At 40.3% G+C, this 22484-nt stretch overlaps 1 protein-coding gene across 6 annotated transcripts in view; it reads left to right on the top strand.

The window, feature by feature from the left end:
- The first annotated feature begins 2523 nt into the window (after positions 1 to 2523).
- Positions 2524 to 22484, top strand: part of LOC130183558 (plasma membrane calcium-transporting ATPase 1-like) — a 91809-nt gene continuing 71848 nt past the window's right edge. For 3 of the 6 annotated variants that reach the window (XM_056399162.1, XM_056399141.1, XM_056399157.1), the window contains exon 1: positions 2524 to 4005. The gene's annotated coding sequence lies outside the window, so the exon portion shown is untranslated. The remainder of the gene's footprint in view (positions 4006 to 22484) is intronic. The other 3 variants (XM_056399114.1, XM_056399149.1, XM_056399122.1) reach the window with 2 other exon arrangements.

A 22484-nucleotide genomic window follows, 5' to 3' on the forward strand; every position in this document is an offset into this window, starting at 1 on the left:
TTTAGTTATTTAAAACTTTTATTACCTGCACATGTTGAAAGCAAAATGTAATTAGATTCGATTAAAGGATTCCAACAATAAATTGCTATTGAACATGAACCTGACTTCAGTGTCTGTGAAAAGTCCAGAGGACACCTGCGTGATTAAAAGCTGCTCACAATGAATGAGTCTGCTGCTGCTAATGTGCTTCATTCTGTCAGTGGTTTAGGAAATTGATAAAAGACCTTTGGAAAGGTTTTGGTTTCATTTTGATAGTGGAGCTCGTACGCCTGCAACCACTTCATCAGCAAATCCAGTAACACCAGAGATGAATGTTTGCTTAATTCTCCTCTACCGTGACACTGCAAAACGCAGCTATGCAGCACAGGGGAAACTGGAGTATCGACAAGAAATAGCTGCGATAAATTAAAAAAAGTAAAACGGATCTTGTGCTGTAGATGGAACACTAAAATTAAACTGTTATCCTCCATGTGTCCTCTTCACATTTTATCACCTAAAGCATGAGTTTGATTATTTACAATTATTTTGTCTCTGTGTTTTCCTTGTCCTCACAGATGCCAGGCTTTGTGGACAGTGTCTCTTCAGATTAAATGTCTGGCTCTTCACCTGCCGGTCCTGTCTCGGGCCGACTCTGCAGAATGTATTGACATTAGATACACAGGTGTGTTGTGAAAACAGTGTGTTCAGGAGGGGAGGGGAAGGACTGCGGCCAATCAGGCAGGTGAATCCTGACACAGCACATTCCTCTGATCTGATTCACAGGAGGGTGGTGGGAGAGTCCATCACAGACACGCACTCTATAGATCTGCTCCCCCTCCATCTTTTCAGTTTGACTCAAATATACCTTGACTGTCCAACATCCACATGAGGGACGATCTGACAGTTGATGGAAATGTTCATAAGCTTTGAATTGTAACTGTACGCTCACATCTATCGGCTTTACAAACAGCAGTGAGTGCTTTACTCTTGGTCCTGTGTTTCGTATCTCACGTAGGGTGTCCTAACCATCTGATTGGCGGCAGCTTGACTCCATCTGCATGTTTTTATCTAATTTTTTACAATCAAATGTAAAGGGGAGAAAGGACTGTGTAACCAACTGCAATGATGCAACATGAGCTAAAGTGGGTATAATCAGTACGTTTATATTACATTACCTCAGAGAAGTATCGACCCGAACCTGCAGCTTTATGGAGACTTTTATCCTGCTTTAGTTCACAAGTTTGGTTTTAATGAACATTTCCTGAATGCCTCAGTGTCAGTGTTGTTTTCAGCAAACACACTCTGATAAACTCACTGCACATCATACCTGCTCAGCACCAAACAGCACACAGACACGGTTTAAGGACTGGTGAAGAGAGTGGAGCATTTAGCAGCTGAACAGCCAGATAGGAGTTGGTGGAGACCAAAACCAGAGCCAAGAAAAGTAGAGTGAATACGTCTGCAATTGAAATGTTGTCCTGTGTCCGCTGGATTTGCCGATATGCGACAAATTTGCTAACAGGTTCACTGTATCAAATTTATGTGCAATACTTTGTCCATGTTGTGTTCATAACTTATTTTTGCTGCCTTCAACCAGCCAAAGAATCAGTTAATGAAGTTTTATGTTGTTTCTATTCATATAACTTAATTATTTTATTAGCAGTGTTAGTGCATTAATAATATAGAGAACTGCAATGCATTTTTAAATATATTTTGCCAGACTATTATCATTATAGAAAACTAAATAACTCCTTTCAGTCATATCACTCATATTTGCTCTTTAAGACTTCACCGTTTCCATCTCACCTCTGAAACCAACTCATAAACATAATTTCTAGCAGAGAGGGTCGGACAGTAAAGTAAGCTGATGTCTCGTGCACTGCAGAGACAGATTACTACTGTATAGAGGTTTTAGGACACAGCAGTGATGGAGGAAGGATGACAGGCGACTGATGGCGACTTTGGGAACAGATATGAGAGTCGGCAGCTCTCCTTCATCTGCAGTCGGTGTTTTATTGAAAGTGGAGCCGTGTGCTGTGCTGTTAAATGGCAGCTTTAACCACCTCTCTGCCTCTCTGTCATTAGCATAGCGTAGGAGGCAGAGCTGATTGAGTGGCCAGTTGGCAGTTAAAGAGAAATTTCTTTTCAGATTCTTTGCTCATGTTCCTGTGTTTGCATCAGAAAAATTCACCGTACATGAGCACAAACAACGGACGTTTATCTCCATCTCTTGTTCTATAATATGTTGTTATGTAAAGATCACATTATTCTAAGTAAGATGTATATGTTTAAATGTATATGCCAGATGGTCAGAGACGTTTTACAGATTTTCACCTGAACATATCCATCATTCCCCACAATGCATTTGAGAGGACAAGCATCTGTTCCTCTTTGAAGGCTGAAGGTTGGATACATGATCATGATACAAAAACAGCTCAACGCACTCCTATTGTGGAAAACTCTTTGCTGATTGACTCAACTGAGATTCAGTTCAAATCAAACTCAGATTCAATTTTGTATTTTTTAATTGGACATAAATTCTCCTTCTCCCAGGGGCACAGAATAAATGAATGACAACAACAAGTAAATATAATTCTGCTCTTCAAAATAGTATTCAGGTTGACTGACTTCTTTTTTTTTTTTTTTACCTGCTCCCAAAATTACTCCAATGATTTATTAATTTATTATTTATTAATAAACAAATTTTATCTCAAAATATTAAAACCTCTTGAAATATTGTATCTTTATTCTTAAAACATTGCAATTTTTTATTTTGAATTTTTTTATTACAACTTTATTGTCAAAATACTGTGATTTTTATCTCAAGTTTTTTTTAACTTTATTCTCAGAATATTGTACTTTTCTCTTTTGCTTGTAATATATGAACATATTCTAGAAATAGTACTTTTTTTCTCACATCATTTTCCCCCTCAAAATATATGACCTTTCTGACCTTTTGAAATAGTACAGCTCTATGAAAAGATTTTCTACTTTAATACTTATAACTTATACTTATAACTTGAAATAACTTTTTATTGTGCAACTCATTCTAGATATATTAACACTTTTTTAAATCAAAATATTGAGTCCCTTTCTGGAAATAGGCTATTATTTTTTTGACAGATAGCCTATATTTTTTAGATTAACTTCCTCCTTCTTGATATTGTCCATTGGGAAAAAAAAGGAGAACTGAATTGAGAGTGTCTCATCATTTAAATTATTTCCCTTTGGCGGAAATGAGCCTCCATACATTACTCCGGAATAGATCCAGATGTGGGTTTGGTGGTTCCTTCCTCTCAAGTTTCCAGGGCTTCAGCCTGGATCTTCTCCCCGGGCTTGGTGCTCTCGATAGTTCGGGCTCGGTTTCAGCTTCAGCTTGATTACCTCATTAATTCATAGATCCACCTTAAAAACTGTATAATCCCGGGCTGGTCCCTCCCTCCCTCACTCTCTCGCGGTCTCCAGCACCAGTTCACCTCCCTCTGTCAGTTCCCCCAGCTCACCAGGAAAAGACGCTGGTCCGGACGTTGGGTCTTTTCTCTGGTCCTGTTTGAATGTGTCGGACCCCCCCCTCACCCCCCTCTCCCCCAGTCCCACCCACCGCTCTGCAACACATACACACTACCAGTGCTCATTTACTGGATCTGCTCTTTGTTATCAGAGCGTTTCCCTCCTCTGCTTTTTATTTCAAGAGAGAGGGGGGAGTTTATTTTCCCTTTTACCGGATTGATTTCTGACTGAATCTGGATCTGGTTTGTTTTCCTTCCTCTGGGCAGCCGCTGCAGGGACCAGAGCCGACGCTTCGGCGAACGTAATTACAGTCAAATAAACTGGTTTAAACGTCGGAACAAAGGAACGGTGAAGATTTCCCCCCTCACCCGGTGTGTCAATCATTTTTCCCCACCGCAGTTGTCAACTTGGAGCCCTGGCGGGAAATGGACAAACCCCTTTAAACTGAAGACGCTGCTCGCCGCTCACCAAACACAACCGCAGGACGTGATTTGGACGAGGATCCCCGGAGTGGAGGTAAGGTCGATTCTCTCTGTCTTTTAAACTTTACTCGCCATCTGTCGGCTTTCTTCCACTTCACTTGTGGCTAAAAGACAAGAAAACATGACATCGTTTGTCAGCCAGCGACCGTTAAAGTGAAATTTTAAACGTGTTTTAAGGAGTCTGTCGTGTCCCTAGTTGTCCGCACTGCTTAGCATCCGGGTAACGTTCACAACTGCCGTTTCTTTACCTTGACACCCACTTATTAGCAACTACGGGCGAATTTGGGATTTTCCACAGGTGTGAACGCACAACTACCCTGTTCAGGGACACTATAACCTCTAATTTGTTGTATTCTCTGCGAGATTTATCTCAACAGTGTCTCACATTTCCCCCAGAATCATGTTTTTTTACCCGTTTCTTCTCGTCAAACGTCCCGACAGTTAGCTAGGTTACAGCCCCGATACGTGCCTTTCTCTCCTCTGCAGTCAACGCTGTCAAGTCTCCATTCAGAAATGTGGACGTTAAACGCCAACTTACATCGCTTTTTGACAAACCAAAGCGACTGTCAAAGAACACTCGGTGGTTATTGTACGATCGTCTGGGATTAAACACACATATAATTAATCGAATATCACTTAATTCTGATATCATAACAACTTTTCAGACTTGTTACGCAGTACTCGCTAGTTTCTGTCGCCAACCGCTGTTATTTTTCCAGCGAGGAGATCGTGAGTGCTAAAGTTGTTATTTTAGTAAAATAAGATGTTTTTTACGTGTAGTGGAAACATGCCGAATCGAAAAGCAGTTCCCAGTGATTCTTAACAGGTTTTTTACGGTGTATAACATTTTCAATGTTGTAAGCTAACAAGGAAAATTAATTAAAATAGTCAGATTCTGCGTGGCGCTGTTGTGACGGGTCTCCCCGGGCGGCGGAACGGCACGTATCGACCGTTGCAGTGGCTGCAAGGCAGGAATCAGACCGTATGCGGATGTCTCCGAGTGTCTGGAAACAGTTTGCTCATAGTCTCTGTCTACAATGTTTTGTTTTCCGAGTGATATTTCCCTTGGTAACCAAAAGAATCCATTGTCAACTAGTAAATCACACGGTCTCTAGGAACTTGATAATAAAACATGCTTCTTTTTTTTTTTTTTTCAGCAGACACTGGTTGCCGGGTTGTTGCTCTAGTTTTGATATTATAATGTGTTTCTTGGTATGACTGGTGTCCTCGCGCTGTTGTCGTGAATGCAGTGCCTTCAGGGTGAGCTTGTTCAGCTTGTTGGAGTGGTTTCCCCACATTTAGCACTCACATAGCACTTCTGCTTTCCACGCTGTCATACTGACAGGCGGCAAGGAACGAGGGTGGGGATTTTTTGTTTGTTAGTATTTTTGTTTACCGAGCTCGTTTTGTTTTAATTAACGGGCTTTCTGCTCGCGATGAACCATCCTTACGTCATTTGCTGAGATGGGCGGATGAGCAGGAGCAGCTATACTTCTTTTTCCTCCTCTCTTCTCATTTCATCCATCTCCTCCTTCTCCTCCCCCTCCTCCTCTCTTCTCTATCTGGGTGTGTCCTGCCTTATTGCGTTAGGAAGGAGGGGGGATCCCGCATCTTGGCTCATGGTGACTCCTCCTCAGCTTGTGACCTCTAAACGAGGGCATTGCTTCTTCTGTTTTCCTATGCTGCTATTTTACCACACAGAGAAGCTCTCTGCAAAGAAAATCAGTAGCAGGGAAACTTTGGTGCCCGCTTAGAGAAGTAGGTTAAATTTTAGGTGATTCTGAGGGGAGCAATGGCACAGTGACTCTGTTGTTTCCTGGATCCTTAAGGGAAAATGGCTACTTTTGATCAAATATGCTTGTTTTTCACTAATGAATTCATGGTATTTCACCAGCTGTGAGACCACGGGTCTATAATTGACCAAATCTTGCAAAATGCTTTATATCCATTTGAATTTAAAGGAGAAAGCACATGATTAGTGATGCATTGATCTGAATCTGTGTGGGTGCTGGGACCTGACAGAGCCGCATAATGACACAATTTCAGAAACCTTGTGGAGGGATTATGATTACTTCAAAGTTCTTGCACACCACAAAGTCTTACTGATAGACGCATTGGATTAAAACACTTAATTAACAAGTTTACACCCCTCATTTCTTCATCATGTAAAATTCAGAGATGGATTTTAATAAAGTCAGTGCAGATGATCATTGAAGAACATGATTCTTTGTGTTTCTTCACAGGACAATGTATTAAAATTTGAACAATCCTATGTCGACTGTTCAGGATTCCCCTCATGAAATGGTTTAGCTGAGGTCGTCTGCCACTCAGATCCTGATGCATCTTGTCTTGCGATATAATTAGTTAATAGATGATCGCCTGAACAGCAGCTACACTAATGGCATTTGCTGTGTGAAATGGCACCTCTGCTCTTGTTCCCTGAAGGTTAACAGTTTAATTTTAATGAAAGCATATTTATTTTTTATGAAGTTAACAGAGGTGGTCTTTACTTGATGTTAGGTAGGCTATGGCATATCTGGTTTAACTAGAGCTGAAAAGATTAGTTGATTAATCATTAGTTGATCGACAGAAATTGACAACAACTGTCTTAATCAGTTCATCATTAAAGTAAATTTTCAAACAAAAATACAGAAAATTTACCAATTCTATCATCTAGAGAGTAAATATTTGCCGCTTTTCTCAGTTTCATATCACTATAAAAGAAATATCTTTAGGTTGGTCTATTAGGACTGTTGGTCAAATAAAATAAGACATTAATGTAATGACATCACCTTGAGCTCTGGTTAAACTGTGATTGACATTTTTGATGAGTCAGTTAAACGAGAAAGTAATAACCAGAACAATTGGTAAAAATAACTGTCTTGCAGTCCTAAAGCTAGAATTATGCTTCTGTCAAGATGCACATAAATGTTTTTGCAAAAAGAACGTGTGGTGTCGACCTGCATGTCAAGCAAATGGACTGGTTGATGTTGTGATCTTTTTCTTACAGAGTTTGCATGTACGTTTTAGCAGGGTACTGCCACAAGTGATCTTCTCGCAGAGATCTTCTTCTGCAGCCTCAGAACTGAGTCAGCCCAGTGATCCAGATGAGACAGGGCTAGGAGGGGGGAGCAGGGAAAACACAGCTTCAGGTGTGCACACTGGCACTTCACAATGTTATGAGTGCAAAGGATAGGATACAGTTTCACTTTTTAAGGTAGGACTCTCCTGGTACATTTAAGTGTCCCACTCTGCCACTGTGGATGTGTGTGCATGTGTGGGTGTGTTAGCACATTGTGTGTGCAGCAGCCTCTTGATTTCTGTATTTTTGCTTCCAAGAATCATGTTATGTCTTTGATATTGGTACTGACTACCAAATTTCTTGTATCGTGACATTGCTTTCAGGAATTGTTGGGTCTCATTATTGGCAGTGTAGCAATGAAAAGGTATTGGTGTTAAAAAGAGAAAGTGAGAGCAGTATTGAGGTGAGTATGACATGTTGTACTGAGCTATTACTGCTGTGAAGGTGTATTTCATACTGAATTTACCATGTGAACCATGTAGTTGGCTACAGGTGATTCCACCCCTGATTGTTTATTCACCAAGCCTGTATTTGCTCGCGCTGGCCACACCCTAGCTGTTATTTGAGACTCTGCCGTTATTTGAATGCCAGTTTTGCGATGAAAAGTTTACATTACAAAAGCCTGCTGTGATGGAATATATGCTGGGATTGGCTGAAGCCCCCTTATACTCTGTACAGGATAATGGATAGGCATGGATAATAAATGGATGGATGGTGCCAGCTATGGTCTGCAGTTGAAATTATCCTAATGAATAATGTCTGAAAATAATGCACCATGATCCCTTCCCAGATGAGGAGACAGTCAGGTTTACCTGCAGACAGATGAGTGCCCTGTTTGTGTCTGAAGCTGCTGCTGAGGTCCTGATGAAGAGACAGGTGCTGACTCAGTGTGTCTGTCCTCTTAACGTCCTCCAGGAGGTTCAGGCTCCTTCAGCAGGAAAAAGAAGAATCGGTTTGATATTTCATTGTGATTTATTTATAGAGATTAGTCAGAATATTTACTGAAGATGCTCTTTATAATCTCAGGTGTCACTCTCACCTCTGTTACTTGCTACCAACGCTCCAGGTGGTGTTACTGGAGAGATTATAAAGTGTTGAGCTTTCTTATTATTTATGATTTCTTTGACAAACCGAAATAAAGTTTAATAGAGTTTTTATTGATACTAAACAGACAAACGCTGCAAATACTTGTTTTTCTCATTATAACAGCAAGTGCCTAGTATTTTTGAATAAATTATTAAATGACTGAAGGTCAGACCTGACTGAGGTTCATTTGTTATGACCAGCTGGACAAATGTATCTGCATCTACGTTAGTTTCAGGGTAGATATCAGGAAAAATGGACCTGTAAATGTGTTTTTATTTTGAATTTTGAATTGATCTTTCAGTTCTGTGTGCATGATCAACCTGCTCCCCCCACTGAGCATTAATGAAGTTTAATCTTTAAGTTTGTTTCTCAACTATATTGTAAAGCAGTGATTTTCCTACATTTCCCAGAAGGGACTTTACTTTTTAAAACTGTTGATGGAGATGTTTTGATATGTACATCAGTCTGTTTACCCATTAGGTTAAAAAAAATGTTGTCAAGCCACCAAATTCACCAAAACACACATTAACAGCGGCGGTGATTTTAATGAGTATGTGGTTTTCAGTGGAAATGGGTTTGAAATGTTGACACCTCAGACCAACTGCAAACAAGTGTGTTACTGTGATCTCAGTGGTTCAGACCTTCAGACCCCAGATGGAGTCCAAACTCTCTGGGGCCAGATTTCCTTTTCAGTTTCCTCTCTCACTGCTGAACTGAAATTACATAGTTTTTGATTACATGTAGTGCTCAGGGACCATGGGCAAACCCCCCAAAATAATCTTGTTTTATTTTGACTCTTTAACATGCACTTGAGCAAACTCTGATCTTTTATTGTCTCAGGTTTTATGCTTTTGCCTCGATGCTTTTATGTTTAGTCTGGCAGTTTTATACTCTAGTCCTGACAAAACAACATTTCATATTTTTTACAGCTGACAAACTTGAACTTGTAACGTTATATCTGTAGTGAGTAAATACTATCTGTGCTATTATTTAGCTAACTGCAGAATCTCCTGAATCAGGGGTAGGTTAAAGGGGTAAAATCCTCCATCACATAAAGTGGGGTCCAAAAGTCTGTGTACACATCATTTTATACAGTGATATCAGTTCGAGCTGAAAGTGGTAGTTGTTTAACAGAAGATTCATTTTCAACAATTGTGACATTAACTTGGACTCTAGGTTTGGATGATTGTGACGTTCGTTTCGATCAAATGATTAATCAATTGATCCAGAAAATAATTTGCTGATTAGTTGATAACTGAAATAATCATTAGTTGTTGCCCCAACATCAATATTTAATATGATGTAGTTATAATATTGTACATTTTCACGAAACCTAAACCATTTATTAACGGAATAACAAGGCAGGAAGGTTTGTTCATGATTTTTTGCAATTAATTGAATACCTGTAAAATCCAAGCACTTCATCAAATCAATGCAAAAATCCAATATTGACATTTGGATTCTAAAGTTAGGGAGATTAATTGGATAGATGTCTTGGTTTAAACGATATGGCGAAATTTCTGCCGGCTGACAAATTTACATAGTCTCACTGTATATCGTCATATTGCCCAACGCTAGTCTGTTGGACACCATCACTGTGGCAGCACCATCCAGTCCTACACCTACAGCGCCTCATGCTCCTGTGGCGGTCGAGAGTACGGCATCGTTCACAACTGGGACCTGAGAAACCGACCGAACACACCGTCTGTTACACGGTGTGGATGGAGGGTTTTTAAAATTCAGTGAAATGTGGAAACCCCTCTGCAGACGGAATCCCTGCCTGTGAACCAGATCCAGCAGCGCACACTTTGTTTCTTATGTAAGTCCACATCAATTATTAATGGACGCAGTGCAGCTGTGAGAAGCTCAGTCCTATACTTAAGATATGGATGGTCTCTCCTCAGCATAGCCTCTGTGTTCATCGTTATAATAGAGCTGTTGGCCTTAATAATTATTTTATAATTCTGCTGGCAGGAAAGAGTTCACCCCACTGTAACGGAGACCTACCGAATTACAGCTGTGTGTAATGTCGTTATTATTAATTAATTTTTTAATTTAACCAGTAAAGTCTCAAACCAATACGGATAACACCAAATATGCCACAAATAAGAATTAAACAGAAATGTAGGTATTTAACTGAGTAAAATTTCTAACACCATTGACTGTGAACATTTACACGTCATATGAGATGATGCTTATCATTGCTGCAACTAATGACTGTGATAATTATCAGCTAATTCTGTCCATTAATTGATTAATCCATAATCCTTAAACAAAGTGTTAGTGGTAGACTGCAGACTCATGTAAGGGTTTGTGTAATATTTGTATCAGCTGGTTTTATTTATCTCCTCCACAGGCTTTTATTTGAAACAGGCCAATGTTAAAGATAGGTCGTTACTTCTAATTTCTCCTGTTTAATAAATATATTTGATCATACTTGAGCAAGAGGCTATTCTGTTTCCGATCTCCTCCTGTTTTAATTTGTTATTAATGCAAACTCATGTCATACTCACCACTCAGCTGAAAACACTTTCTCTTTTGACACAAAATGGTTTCCACTCACTTCTATTTTGCCGTTTCTTCATTTGCTAGAAAGCTGCTGTCAGTGAAGTTCCAGCTTCCACAGATGTGGCATAATCCCTTCCTCTTCTGGTGGGTTTTTACTGAAAGTCTCTTAATATTACAACATGTCAGACAGTTCTTCTTAACATATTCTGTACTAGAATACATTTCAAGTACAAGAAGTGTTAATTTCACGTGAAATACATGCAGGAAATGTTGGGGTTAACTGACGGTAGCTTAACAGCGATTGAAAAAACAGCAAAGTAGAAGTGCGCAGAATATATTTTTGAGTTAAACAGTATTTACGTTAAAAGAAGAAACTGTTCTGAAGGAATAGGTGCCTTTTTAAGGGCTTTTTAGTTCTTATATTTGTGAATTTAGTTTATATAATGGCCGTGGAAAATAGATTTTTGATTTCTAATTGGCTTACAGGCTAAAGTCTGCAGCTCGGCCCAAAGCTGAATGGTTTGACAAATTTGAGTTAGTCTTTGTTTCACTCCATCTCACATGCACCAGCAGAATTTGCAGCACATGTAAATTTCAGACCTGTTCAGTGCCATACAACGTATGTTAAAGTGCATGTAACCATAGCAACAGAACTGATGCTTCAGGCTATGTGGTTAGTGGTTAATTGACTGGTGAAACTAACCAACCCATGGATCACAGCGGACGACAAATACACTTTAAAGCATGGCAGAGAATTCAGACACAGCTGACCCTCGTTCCTCTGGCCAGTAGAAATGATAGAAGAGACAGTAATGGGCTCTAAGATGTCCACATAGAGACGATAATGGACTCCCATCGCAGTGTTGTCTGCCTCCTCATTGGACATGATTGTCATGGGGACACTTCATGGCTGTGGGTCCACTCTGCACCTAGCTTTTAGAAATATGCACACAGACGTCTTGGAGGCGTCAGCAGGATTGATGATTGTAACTAGACCATCTGACAGTGTCCTCCTGACACATGCTTACATAATACCTGTGTGTGTGTGTGTGTGTGTGTGTGTGTGTGTGTGTGTGTGTGTGTGTGGTGTATTTGGCAGTTGGCAGGTGTTTCGTAGGTGGGAATGTGGGAGTTTGTGTTTGTGAGTGACAGACAGGAAGGTCTGAGCTGTAGGACATTCAGCAACAGTATCATCCTAAACACTCCTGAAAAATAATGAACTGGATCAAAGAGTCTCTCTGTGATCAAATCTAGGCAGGTCCAACATCCATCGTGTATAAGCAACTTAAGTTATTAATAACTAAAAGATTTAGTTTTGATCTATAATCACCCTTTTTTGGCAGAGAGACCATTCACATTACAGGTTTTATTGGTGGGCTAATTAATGGTGACAACCAGTGGCTCTAACCTGAAAATGAGATGAGTAGCAGTAGAAATGAAATGTTAATTGAATATGTATTGATCCAAATACTTTAGGCCCTAATTCACAACTGTGACATTGTAAATGAAAACTGATATCAAATGCTTAAAAGCTTGACTGAGGGTGAATGGTGTCAATGGGTGGTTTCTTTTTGAGTACAGACACCAGCTGCAGAGAGCCTGTTAACCACCCGTTTAACTTTACCCGATATTTAATTATCATTAATTGTCTAGTGCTGATAAAATCTGCTGCCAGTGACAGGGAAAGCGATAGTCACCACTGGCTATAAAGGAGAAGCTGCTACCTGTTTTGTGCATTGATTTTTGCTAATAAAATAGTGTGTAAAGGTAAAAGGTTTGATAAAGGATCCGCGTTGGAGCTTAACAGACCTGGTTATTTTCGAAACTGGAAACTGAATTCAAACTTAAACCGGCTATCAGAACAGTTCCCAGCCCATCACTCAAATACATGATTCAGTCAAATACTAATGTTTTATTTTCACATTAAGTTCGACTGTTACAATCGACCATAATTACAATTTACAGTAGGTCAAGAAACAAGCACATTGAGGAGCTGAAGGAGAGACACTGTTGATAAAGTCTTTACATAGTCTTTCTTGTGTTGGCTTAATATGTTTGTATTAATCACAGTCTTAGCAGTTTGGACTGTGGGCCAACTGATTAGCTTAATGTCTGGTTATTGGTCACTGGTCATTGATATTTGGAGATGTTCCTTGTCTAATTATGTTGCATTTAGACTAATTATTGAAAATGATGAGGTTATATTTATCACAGAAAGTAATTTGCGATGTCTGTAATTTGACGCATTCAGTTTATCGTCCAGACTTCCCCTCTGTTTGGATTCATTGATGCTAAACTATGTGAAGACATGTTTTAACCAGTCTCTGGACTTAATTTCCATTTGTCTTTATTATTCAGTCTGACATTGTGTTAAGATTTGCTGTTTTCATTTAGGGAGAGGCCTTATTAAGAAATATGTCAATTCTGTAATTTGACGCACGACAACCTGGTGCAGCTGCAAACATTTCATCAAAAGTTGAAGACGTTCAAGCTCTACATGTAATCAAGGGTTGTAAAACTATTTGATTGGTTGGTTGTTTTTCCAACCAGGGAAATATCTGTCAATTAACACAGATATAGACAATAATTAGAGGTGTGGACCCAGGCTGCTGTAGGTGGACACATTGAAGCAGCATGCGCTGTTTTGTATACCAAATCCAAATAAAGCTTAACTGTGCTTATGTGACAGGAACTTCTCATGTTCTGAGCTGTGAACGTGTCGCCCAATAAGAGAAGTTCCTATTTTAAAGAAAAAATAATGACTAATCTTCAAAACAAACCAAATGTAAAAAAAACAAACATGTGTGGCATGATCTTAAGGTCGCTCCCTGGCTTCATGCATCCTCCCTAGCTAAAATATGTATACACTATACATATTGAGATAAATAAAACAATAAAATTATAATGCAGGAAAGAGTTGAGAACAAACTAAACTAACATTAAACATCTGAACTATCAGTATCTCAACCTGTGTTTTAGCTCTTGTTTCCGTCTTTGTGCTCTAACTTTAACTTTTTTCACCTCCCTAAAGGTGAAGGTGTTGCTATGACACACTCAGATGTGTGTGTGTGCGTGTGTGTGTGTGTTAATCCTGATGAAGCCGTCGGTGCAGAGAGGTGTTGAAGCTTGTTGTGAATGTGATGAACTGCAGTGAGCTGAGCTCTGTGTGTGAGTATGTGTTTAATGCTGTTTCTAACAGACAGATACGTCTGAGTGGGAATGTTACATGTGAGTGCAGTTGCTGCACCGTAGGTTGGGACAGTGTTGTTGTGCGTCAACAGTTGCTATGAGGATCAATAATTATCCGTGTGCTGAGTTTTACCAGCTGATATTCAGCCTCTGCGGATTGATCTGTCTGTGATTGATCTGCTGATGAGCCCCAACAATCTTTTACATGATCATGTTTTAAAAATATGTACTTCTGTATGGTGTAAAAATTCACATCTGAAAAAACATCTAAAGATTTTGTTCTTAAGCTTATTGTCTGAACGGCCTTTTATCTCTTCATGTCGAACAAAGTGTTAAAAAAAATCCTCAAATAAATACATCATAAATATTAATATATGAGAACTGGGGGTGGGAAATAAGGACAATTTGATAACATGATACTGATATATATTATGTTAAAATACATTTTCTTCAGATCCAATTGAAAACAGTTTATGCATAAAATAACCAAATGTCTGTTTTAGGTTACTTCAAACTTAAATCTGAGAAACCAAAGACTCAGTGCTCCAATGTCAGCAAATGTGCTTTCATGTGCGAGCTGTTAAGATGGATTTATGCCTCTGCATTGCAAAGTGTAGTTTTGGAGCCGATGTAAGTAGCAGCTGTAGCTGACGTGCCCCTTTTCAAAAACGTAACTACAAATTGGGGCCAAAGGAATTGTGAAGGACTGTGTTTTCTCCCCTTATGTTTCTGGTTCTGACAGAGATTGGTCTTGAATACAACATGAGGCATGATGAAAAAAGCCTCATCTAGCAAAGGCTTCTCCACTGCAAACCTTATGCTCACCGCTCTCGATCACCGTGAACATAAGACTGTAAATACTGTGGGGAATAGAATTAAACAGTTTAATCAAATACAATATACCTGTTCATTGTTGTGGTGGTTATATTAGTGGGTAAAGTCCGATGCTGATCTGTAAATCAGACTGTAAATTAAGTCTTTGTGCCTAGTATAAATCCAGCTTAACGTTGCCACCTCACCACGCATTGATGAGGTGGCAACAGAGTAAAACTCTGCGTGGCCACCTTAGATCCTAACCTCTGCCATATGCTGCAGACTGTTGTTATTCCCCTGCAGGAATCTTATCACATAGCCAAGGGAGAGGGCGGCTACCTCGCTGGCACAGCTACTGTCATGTTTACATCAGAAGCAATGGAGGCAGCATCTGAAAGTTCCTTAATGTTCAACTTACATAAGTGATTCAGCTCCAGGACTGACCGGTGTTCATGCAGACTCTGTAGGCCACTGTGTGTGTGTGTGTGTGTGTGTATGTATTAAATGTTGGCAGCTCACTTGTCATCCCTCTGCAGCATGTTAACAACTGATAAAGATAAGAGAATAAAGAGCGGGATGCTGCAGGAGAAAGGGGAGTATCAGAGAGCAGAGAGCTCTTTTCCCAGCCAAGCTGCCAGAACTGAAACACAGAACAGAGCTGCTAGTGAACTGACTCAGTTAGTGGGTCACTATTTCATCACTGTTAACTTAGTTTTTTATCAGCATTCAAAGATGTTTTAAGCTCATTATGTGTGTTGCGTTTCATCTTGAACCTTAATGTGTCATTCCTATGGTTTTCTTTGGTCACTCCTGATCATTAAAGGTTGAGCCTGTATGTAATGTACAGGTGTGCTCCCACTCCCACCTTCACCTGATAGAGACTGTCTGGTTCAGATATTGTCTTCCATGTCCAAACAGGTTAAGAATTGGGAGATGAACATCTTTCATCATCATATTACGATTATTACATATTAGGAGGCAATATGGATAAATCCAGTATTATACTACATGTAGTTTTATATCAATATATATGTGTGTGTGTGTGTTTTTTGTTTTTTTTGGGAAATTCAAATGGGAATGTTTGTTGAAAAATTGATAAACAATCGAGAACATTAAAAGTGGATGTATGAAAGCACATGATGCTGAATGTATGAGTTGTGAACATTTATTTTTAACATGTACAATGACCTAGAGACATATGATCCAACCATATGACTGGAAAATGTGAGAAATTGCTGACTATTTGTTTTGCATGATTTGAGTTTTGAACACATTAAAAACACATTTGTGTCAGGACCAAGTTCCACTAACACCTGTATGCAGTTGTTCTTTACAGTCTGTCAGTCTTAGGTGTACTCATAGACCGCAGGAGGAGGTGTGTGTCTGTGTGTGTCTGTGTGTGTGTGTCTGTGTGTGTGTGTGTGTGTGTGTGTGTGTGTGTGTGTGTGTGTGTGTACGTCAGTGAGCGTGTCCTCCCAGAGACAGTCAGAATAAGGTGTCGGTCAGAGGAGGAAGTGAGCAGATGGAGGGTGGATAGAGAGCCAACAGGAAGTGGAGGCTTGATGGTTTCCTCATGTTGTGTTGGCCACATTTAGGATTTCACTTCCCTGTGCTCAAACAGCCAACAGGTGCTGGTGTTAGTGTGTGTGCCACATTTTAGTCCATCTCTTCCTCTCTTCAAATTATTTTTTGTTCTTCTTCACCTCAAAGGAACTTCTAAAAAAACCAAGACCTTGAGAAGTGTTTAAAAGGCCAGTTTATAGTTAAAAGCAGCAGAGGTATTCACACATTAGTCCAATCTGTCGAAACTATTTCTCTCTCTGAAGGAGATTTTTTAGAAGTTGTAAAACTGTTGGGGTTATTTAGCATTCTGCTCATAAAGACAATCTTTTGTTGGATAAACAACTATTTTTCCGTGTGTTTGTGGGTCTATTCTTAAAAACTCCTAATTGAAAGCCTCCTGACACATTGAGAGGCAGCTGTTAAAACTAGTAACTACACTGATAATGAGATGATGATACACTGATGATGCATAACTACAGCTCTGACCCAAATGCTGTGTGAAATTCAGGCCAGGTCAAAAAAATGTCATAAAATCTGCCTCTCCCACCACAAACTCAAAAACTCATTTTAGAAGGCGGTATTTGCATTGACAGCAGCGTTACAGTCTGGAACAGTCAACCCAGGGCGAGTCTCGCTCACATTACGAGCTAATGGTACCTCCAACTGGCCCCGGCTTCCTCTGAATAACTAAAGTCATAAACTTTTGTTTACAAGGACACAGGTCCGTACTGCGTTTTGGAAAAATACTAAATTCAGATGGATGAGGCCGACCATTAAATATTTTAGTGAAAACATCCTCCTCCTTGGAGACTGGTTAAAAAATGACCCAGTGCATCACTGTCCATGTTTAGTGTTGTTGATTCACAGGACATAATCGTCTGTGGCATTTCTCCTTCAGTACCCAAAATAAAAATTGAGGGAGATATTGATTTTCTTTTTTTTTTTCTTCTTTTTTTAAAATCTTGTTGAATCAGAGCTTAATCAAGATTAATATATTGTAGTGTGTTATATTACTTTGTTGCTAATGTATCTGCATTGCTTTGTTGTCATGGACCATGTTTCTAGATACATATTGAAGAGAAGTGGAGATGTACTCTCCTAATGCTGACTCATTTTAATACATTTTTGTAATATTATGTATTATTCAGGGAACCTCCCCATCCCACAGGTACACTGCAGAGCTGTGGGAAACCTTGTAACGTCGTATAACATAATTGCCATATAAGTCATTTATTTATTTAATGAGTTTGACGGTTGTTTAGGTTGTGTAACCGTGGCCCCATTTTCCTACATGTTTTTAAGGCATTGCCAAAAGTGGTCACGAGGTGAGGTGAGTCAGGATCTGAGCAGTTCTGTGGGGAAACCCTGCTGACGTTCAGTCCTGGTTCCTGTTCAGACTGCAGACGCTGCAAAGAGTCCCTGCTGTGGTATGTTTTCTGTCCTGAAAACAGGGAACTCTACGACAGACACACAATCCTACTCGGATCTCATTCCCGGTCCTGGTCTGTGGTCCGTGCAGGGAGAGCAGGGTCAGTGGAATGCAGTGTTTGTGTTGCAGACGCTGGGCGTGGCTCCGGTTGGCCATGGTGCCTGAGCAGTCAGCACGCAGCCATTCATCACGGTGTGTACACATGGAAACACGCAGCTCAGATCTGAACACACACTCTGCTGTCACAGCTAAGACACCCCAAACTGGGACAAGATGAAATCTGTGAAAACATAAAAAGAAAAAACATCAGAGAGGAACGGGGACCTGCTCGCTCCTCTGCTGTTTGACACAGATGTTCTCAGCCATCCACTTCAGTTTCTTGAACTCTAAATATCGTTAGAACTCAGTGACTTCTGACTCTGAGGTCCAGAATCAGATCTGGAGGTTCGTTCTTCTGACCTGTCATTCTGTCCGAATCTCGGTTCAGCCAGCGAGCCTTTGACCTCAGCTCTGTGAGATCACGAGCCCAGTGAAACTGAAGTGGCTTTTCATTTCCAAGTTCAGCTAAGTGCGCTTGTGTCCATGCACCACGGTTTCTCACACCACATTTTCATGTGACTTTAAATGCGTGATTAATGTGTTCTGCTTTCAACAGCATGTGGGGAGCTCAGAAAAGTAGAAACGATGCTATACAGTATGTCCAGACGAAAATGGCGGCTGACGCTCAAGTGGTAGAACAGGTAGTCCATACATTTCATGGTTGGTGGTTTGATCTCCAGTTCCTCATGTCTAGGTTTTGAGGTGTCCCTGAGCAACCCTGTCTCCTAGGAATCCCAATCAATACTACTAAAGTGGTTACCTGCTGTTTAATGGCAGCAGAGTCGGCAGGCTGTGGTTGGGGTGGGTGGTGCCCAAGGTTCACATCCTGTCCTGTCTGTGGTTTCTAAAAGTTGTTAGTAAGATGAACGTCTGCCCTTGTTTCCTGAGCTGCTCTTCTTCATCATGCTTTGTTTATTATGTAATAAAATGTATTTCGTCCATGCAAAGTTTCAAAATAGCTTCCCGACAAAAAGTGCAGAAGATCTAGAAATCTACTACATGAAACTTACCTCTGCAAGTGAACACCAAACCCACATTTTTTTCCTATGTTTCCACACCCCAATCAATTGAATTCATATTTACATGTGAATCAATTTTTTTTTAGATATTTTTTTAAACCCTGCACACGCTGACATGTGCTGTCTTTATGTTATACTTTTTGTAGATCCTCAAACTGAGTCTGAAACTGATGACTGACTGTTTCCTGTCACCTCCTCACATCACATTCCTCCTGTGAATACAAGCCTGTCACACACTCAGCTGCTCTCTGATTGGACTGCGAGATATACTCCTCCCAGCCATTAACATGAATGGCAGCCTGTGTGTTCTGCATTCACGCACTCTCTGTTATTTTTTTCATAAAACTCAGGAATGTTTGGTGTCACATTGTCCAACTGGTTTTCAGCCCAACAAACAGCAGACTGTGAAGCTTTTTTTCCACTCTGCTCTCAGTCACAAGATGCTCCATCAACAGTCATCTGAGGCTGAATAATGTGCTCTCTCACTGCTGAGCTCTGGGGTTATTTTTCTGTGCAATTGGAAAAAAATATCCAACCAAATGTTGTGCACAATGGAGATGATTAGGATTTCACAATGTAGTGGTTGCCTGATAGTCAGATCAGGTTTTTTGGTTTTGTTATGTCATAAAACAGCATATCCATAAACATCAACTGTAGTCATTTTTTTCTTCTACAGGAACTTAGCCTGTAGCCTGTACCGCACCTGAAAATGTAAGTGTACTTTTGAAAACCTTGTGAGTACAAGGATCTCCCTTCCATCTTCCTACTGTATTTTACAAGCTGGGGCTTCATTAAAAATGCAGCAGCGGTACAGACCATCTCAGTTGTTGCAAAACAACAGGGCGTTGTGACCGAAGCTGATTAATGCATGTAGTAAGATGGTTCTTGCTGGCCCAGGGATTTAAGGCACTGACCACAACATCCCTAATTTGAGTCTGACCTGGGATCTTTGTTACATGTCAGTCCTTCATCTCTATTGATTGGAAAGACATAAAATGCCCCCAAAATACTCAGTTTTCTTTTCCTAACATTGCAAAATGCTGCTGTGTTAACACCTGTGAAGTGAACGAACAATGTGATCGATCTATAAATCACCTGCTGAGCTGAATCATCATCTCATGATCGAATTGGATACGAAATGACATTGTTTGTGATTGCATCATTAAATGCGTGGCCTTTCTGCCAGCTCGCCAGCTGTCTGCAAATATTAGACTGATGTCAAGAAACGCAAACAGCAGGAACAGATGAAATGCTGTGCTGAGTTTTTCTGCTCTACCTGTGCTGAAACTGATTATTAAACTGCATCTCTGTGCTCTACTTCATTTAAGCATCTGGTACTGACAGTCCATAGCTATACATGGTAACCTCTATTTTGCGATTATGCCTAACGATGACAGCCTCGGCCTCAGATCAGCTGTCTTGCACACAAAGTGGACAATGGAGAATGGCACGCAACAAGGATCCCAGGCCAGACCACCAATGCCATCAACCCCTGAAAGCACCTGGAACTTGGATTAACTATCACAACCTGAGAAGGGCAAAAATTTAGCTCGTCCCCAAAGCAGTCGGAGACCAGTGAGGAAAAAAGCAGATTCAGAGAAAACAGGTAAATGTTACCAGAGGTTTTCAAACTGAAGGGCTGAAGGGAGGGACGTGACGCGATGCGATGCAAAGATAATGTGCGAAGTGAATCGGTATCAGTATCAAAGTAATCCAGTGACAGCTGCCTGAACATCCATGGGCACATTTTAAACTGGAGCCGCTAATAGCTATTGGCATATTTCTAATTGTGCCAATTTGACAAAATGTAAACAAATAGAGGCCGATGGGTTGCGTTATGTTTCAATAAGTCTCTGCAGCAGAGAAGGGCTGAGAGAGCGGTTCTACCGGTGAAGTTCATCCAGACAGTTACAAAGGTTGCTGCCTGACTGTAAGGACATTAAACTAAAAGATTTTTCTGTCTGCAGTGTGAGGCTGTAGCAGAATCAATCAGTTAGACAGATGGATTCTCCGTCTTCTTCCAGGACTCTCCTGAGACGGAGCTGGACAGACTGCACAGGTGAATAATGACCCCCATACTTTTCTAACTGGCACTTTTATTTATTCCTGTGATTGACAGGAAAAAATGTTGCTTTGAATACATTTCTTACAGCCTGCACTGTATATATCCAGCCTTTCCTCTGGCGCTCTGTTTGTGTTGCTGTTTCCTGCGTTTATCGGCATCCAGCGCCATCATTGTTAAGTCAAGTCCTACAGAAAACAATCTGCTGTCGTCTGACTGCTAGTTAACAGCAAAACCGCCACCTGAATATCACCAATAGACATCGGAGAGCCCTGTGATGCGTATGACTGTGAAGGAGGACTGTAGGGCTGGTGTCACAAAGACGGACTTACCAGTGTTAGCAAAGTGTCTGTTCAATCCACATTGACTCCAATGTGTAATGCCAGAAATTTACTGAACGAAAACAGTTGTGCAGTTGGCTCCATGAGGAGTATACAGGAAGAAAACTGCATTTTTTTATTGACTGATTCATCGATTTTTAGTTCCCGGCCCACAGCAGCTCTGTATGTCCACAAAGAAACTAAAGCCCTTGATCCGTCATTGTAGTTGATAAATGAACAACGTATCGACGGCAGGAGATTTGTGAGATTTGAACAGCTGCCTGTGGAGATTACACTGAATCAAACGTTACACTGAGATCTTTAGGAGGACTGATTTTATATGACTAATTAAACTCTGGATAATTAAGACTCTTTTCAAACTCATAAACATAACCGTGTGTCGTTCTGCAGAAAACGGTCAATCATTCCAACTTGCTGCTAGCACCTCCGTTGTTCTGTCTCTTCTCATACTTTAAGGGAAGATCACAGTGATTATTAATGCCACAGGTCTGACTGGGGTGTCGACCTCTTCAGACTATTTCTCTTCTCCATGCACCTTGCAGAAAAGTAAGTAAAGTTGCATACTTTGTTTTTCACCTCCTGATATACATGGAGGTTATGTCTGCTGCTTTTCAGTCAACAGGGAAGAAGAGAAAATATGTTTCTTTATAGATTTATATAGATGCCTGTTATAGCACCTTTAATGAAACATGACTCACTTCAGTGTTTCCTGCAGGAAATAGGTCAACAGAGGTGGAGAAGTTTTTCCGTCTACAGTTCTATTGACTTTTCTTAACTTGTAAACTTGCAGTTTTCATTTCTCTCAACATTGCAAAACTATTCACTCACTCATTCGTTAAATTGGTGGCCTTCGTTGTTTCGTTTAGCAGTTCTGCTTGTTTTCCCTGAATCTTGACATCACACTCCACGAAGGTGTAGCAATTTCTTTTAATGTTCCTGGAGGAGTTTATTTTACTTTATTTCTGCTGCAGTAACACAATGTGGAAAACACTGTAAATGTCTAAGTTGCTGTCTGATTTTCTGACTCCGCAGTTGTTCATGCTACAGGCGAGTCCAACATGACAGCTGGTCTAACGTTTCAAAATTCATGATGATGACAGAAGTTCAAACTGAGACTCGCAAACAGACGCTCACAGACAGTAACTGTTCCTCAGCACTGAAGATATGAGGAGACATTCGTGTCAATAAAGTTTAGTGGAGAGGAGAGATAATGTCAGCTGTTAGGCGTAGTCGGCGGTGGCTGTGCACAGAGTGCAAACTTATGACTTGGGTCCAAGGGCTTTTCTGTTTGTTTCTCTCTGTGTTTACATTTAGTTGTAATA

Source organism: Seriola aureovittata, chromosome 2 (genome assembly GCF_021018895.1).
Source record: "Seriola aureovittata isolate HTS-2021-v1 ecotype China chromosome 2, ASM2101889v1, whole genome shotgun sequence".
Classification (NCBI taxonomy): Eukaryota; Metazoa; Chordata; class Actinopteri; order Carangiformes; family Carangidae; genus Seriola; species Seriola aureovittata.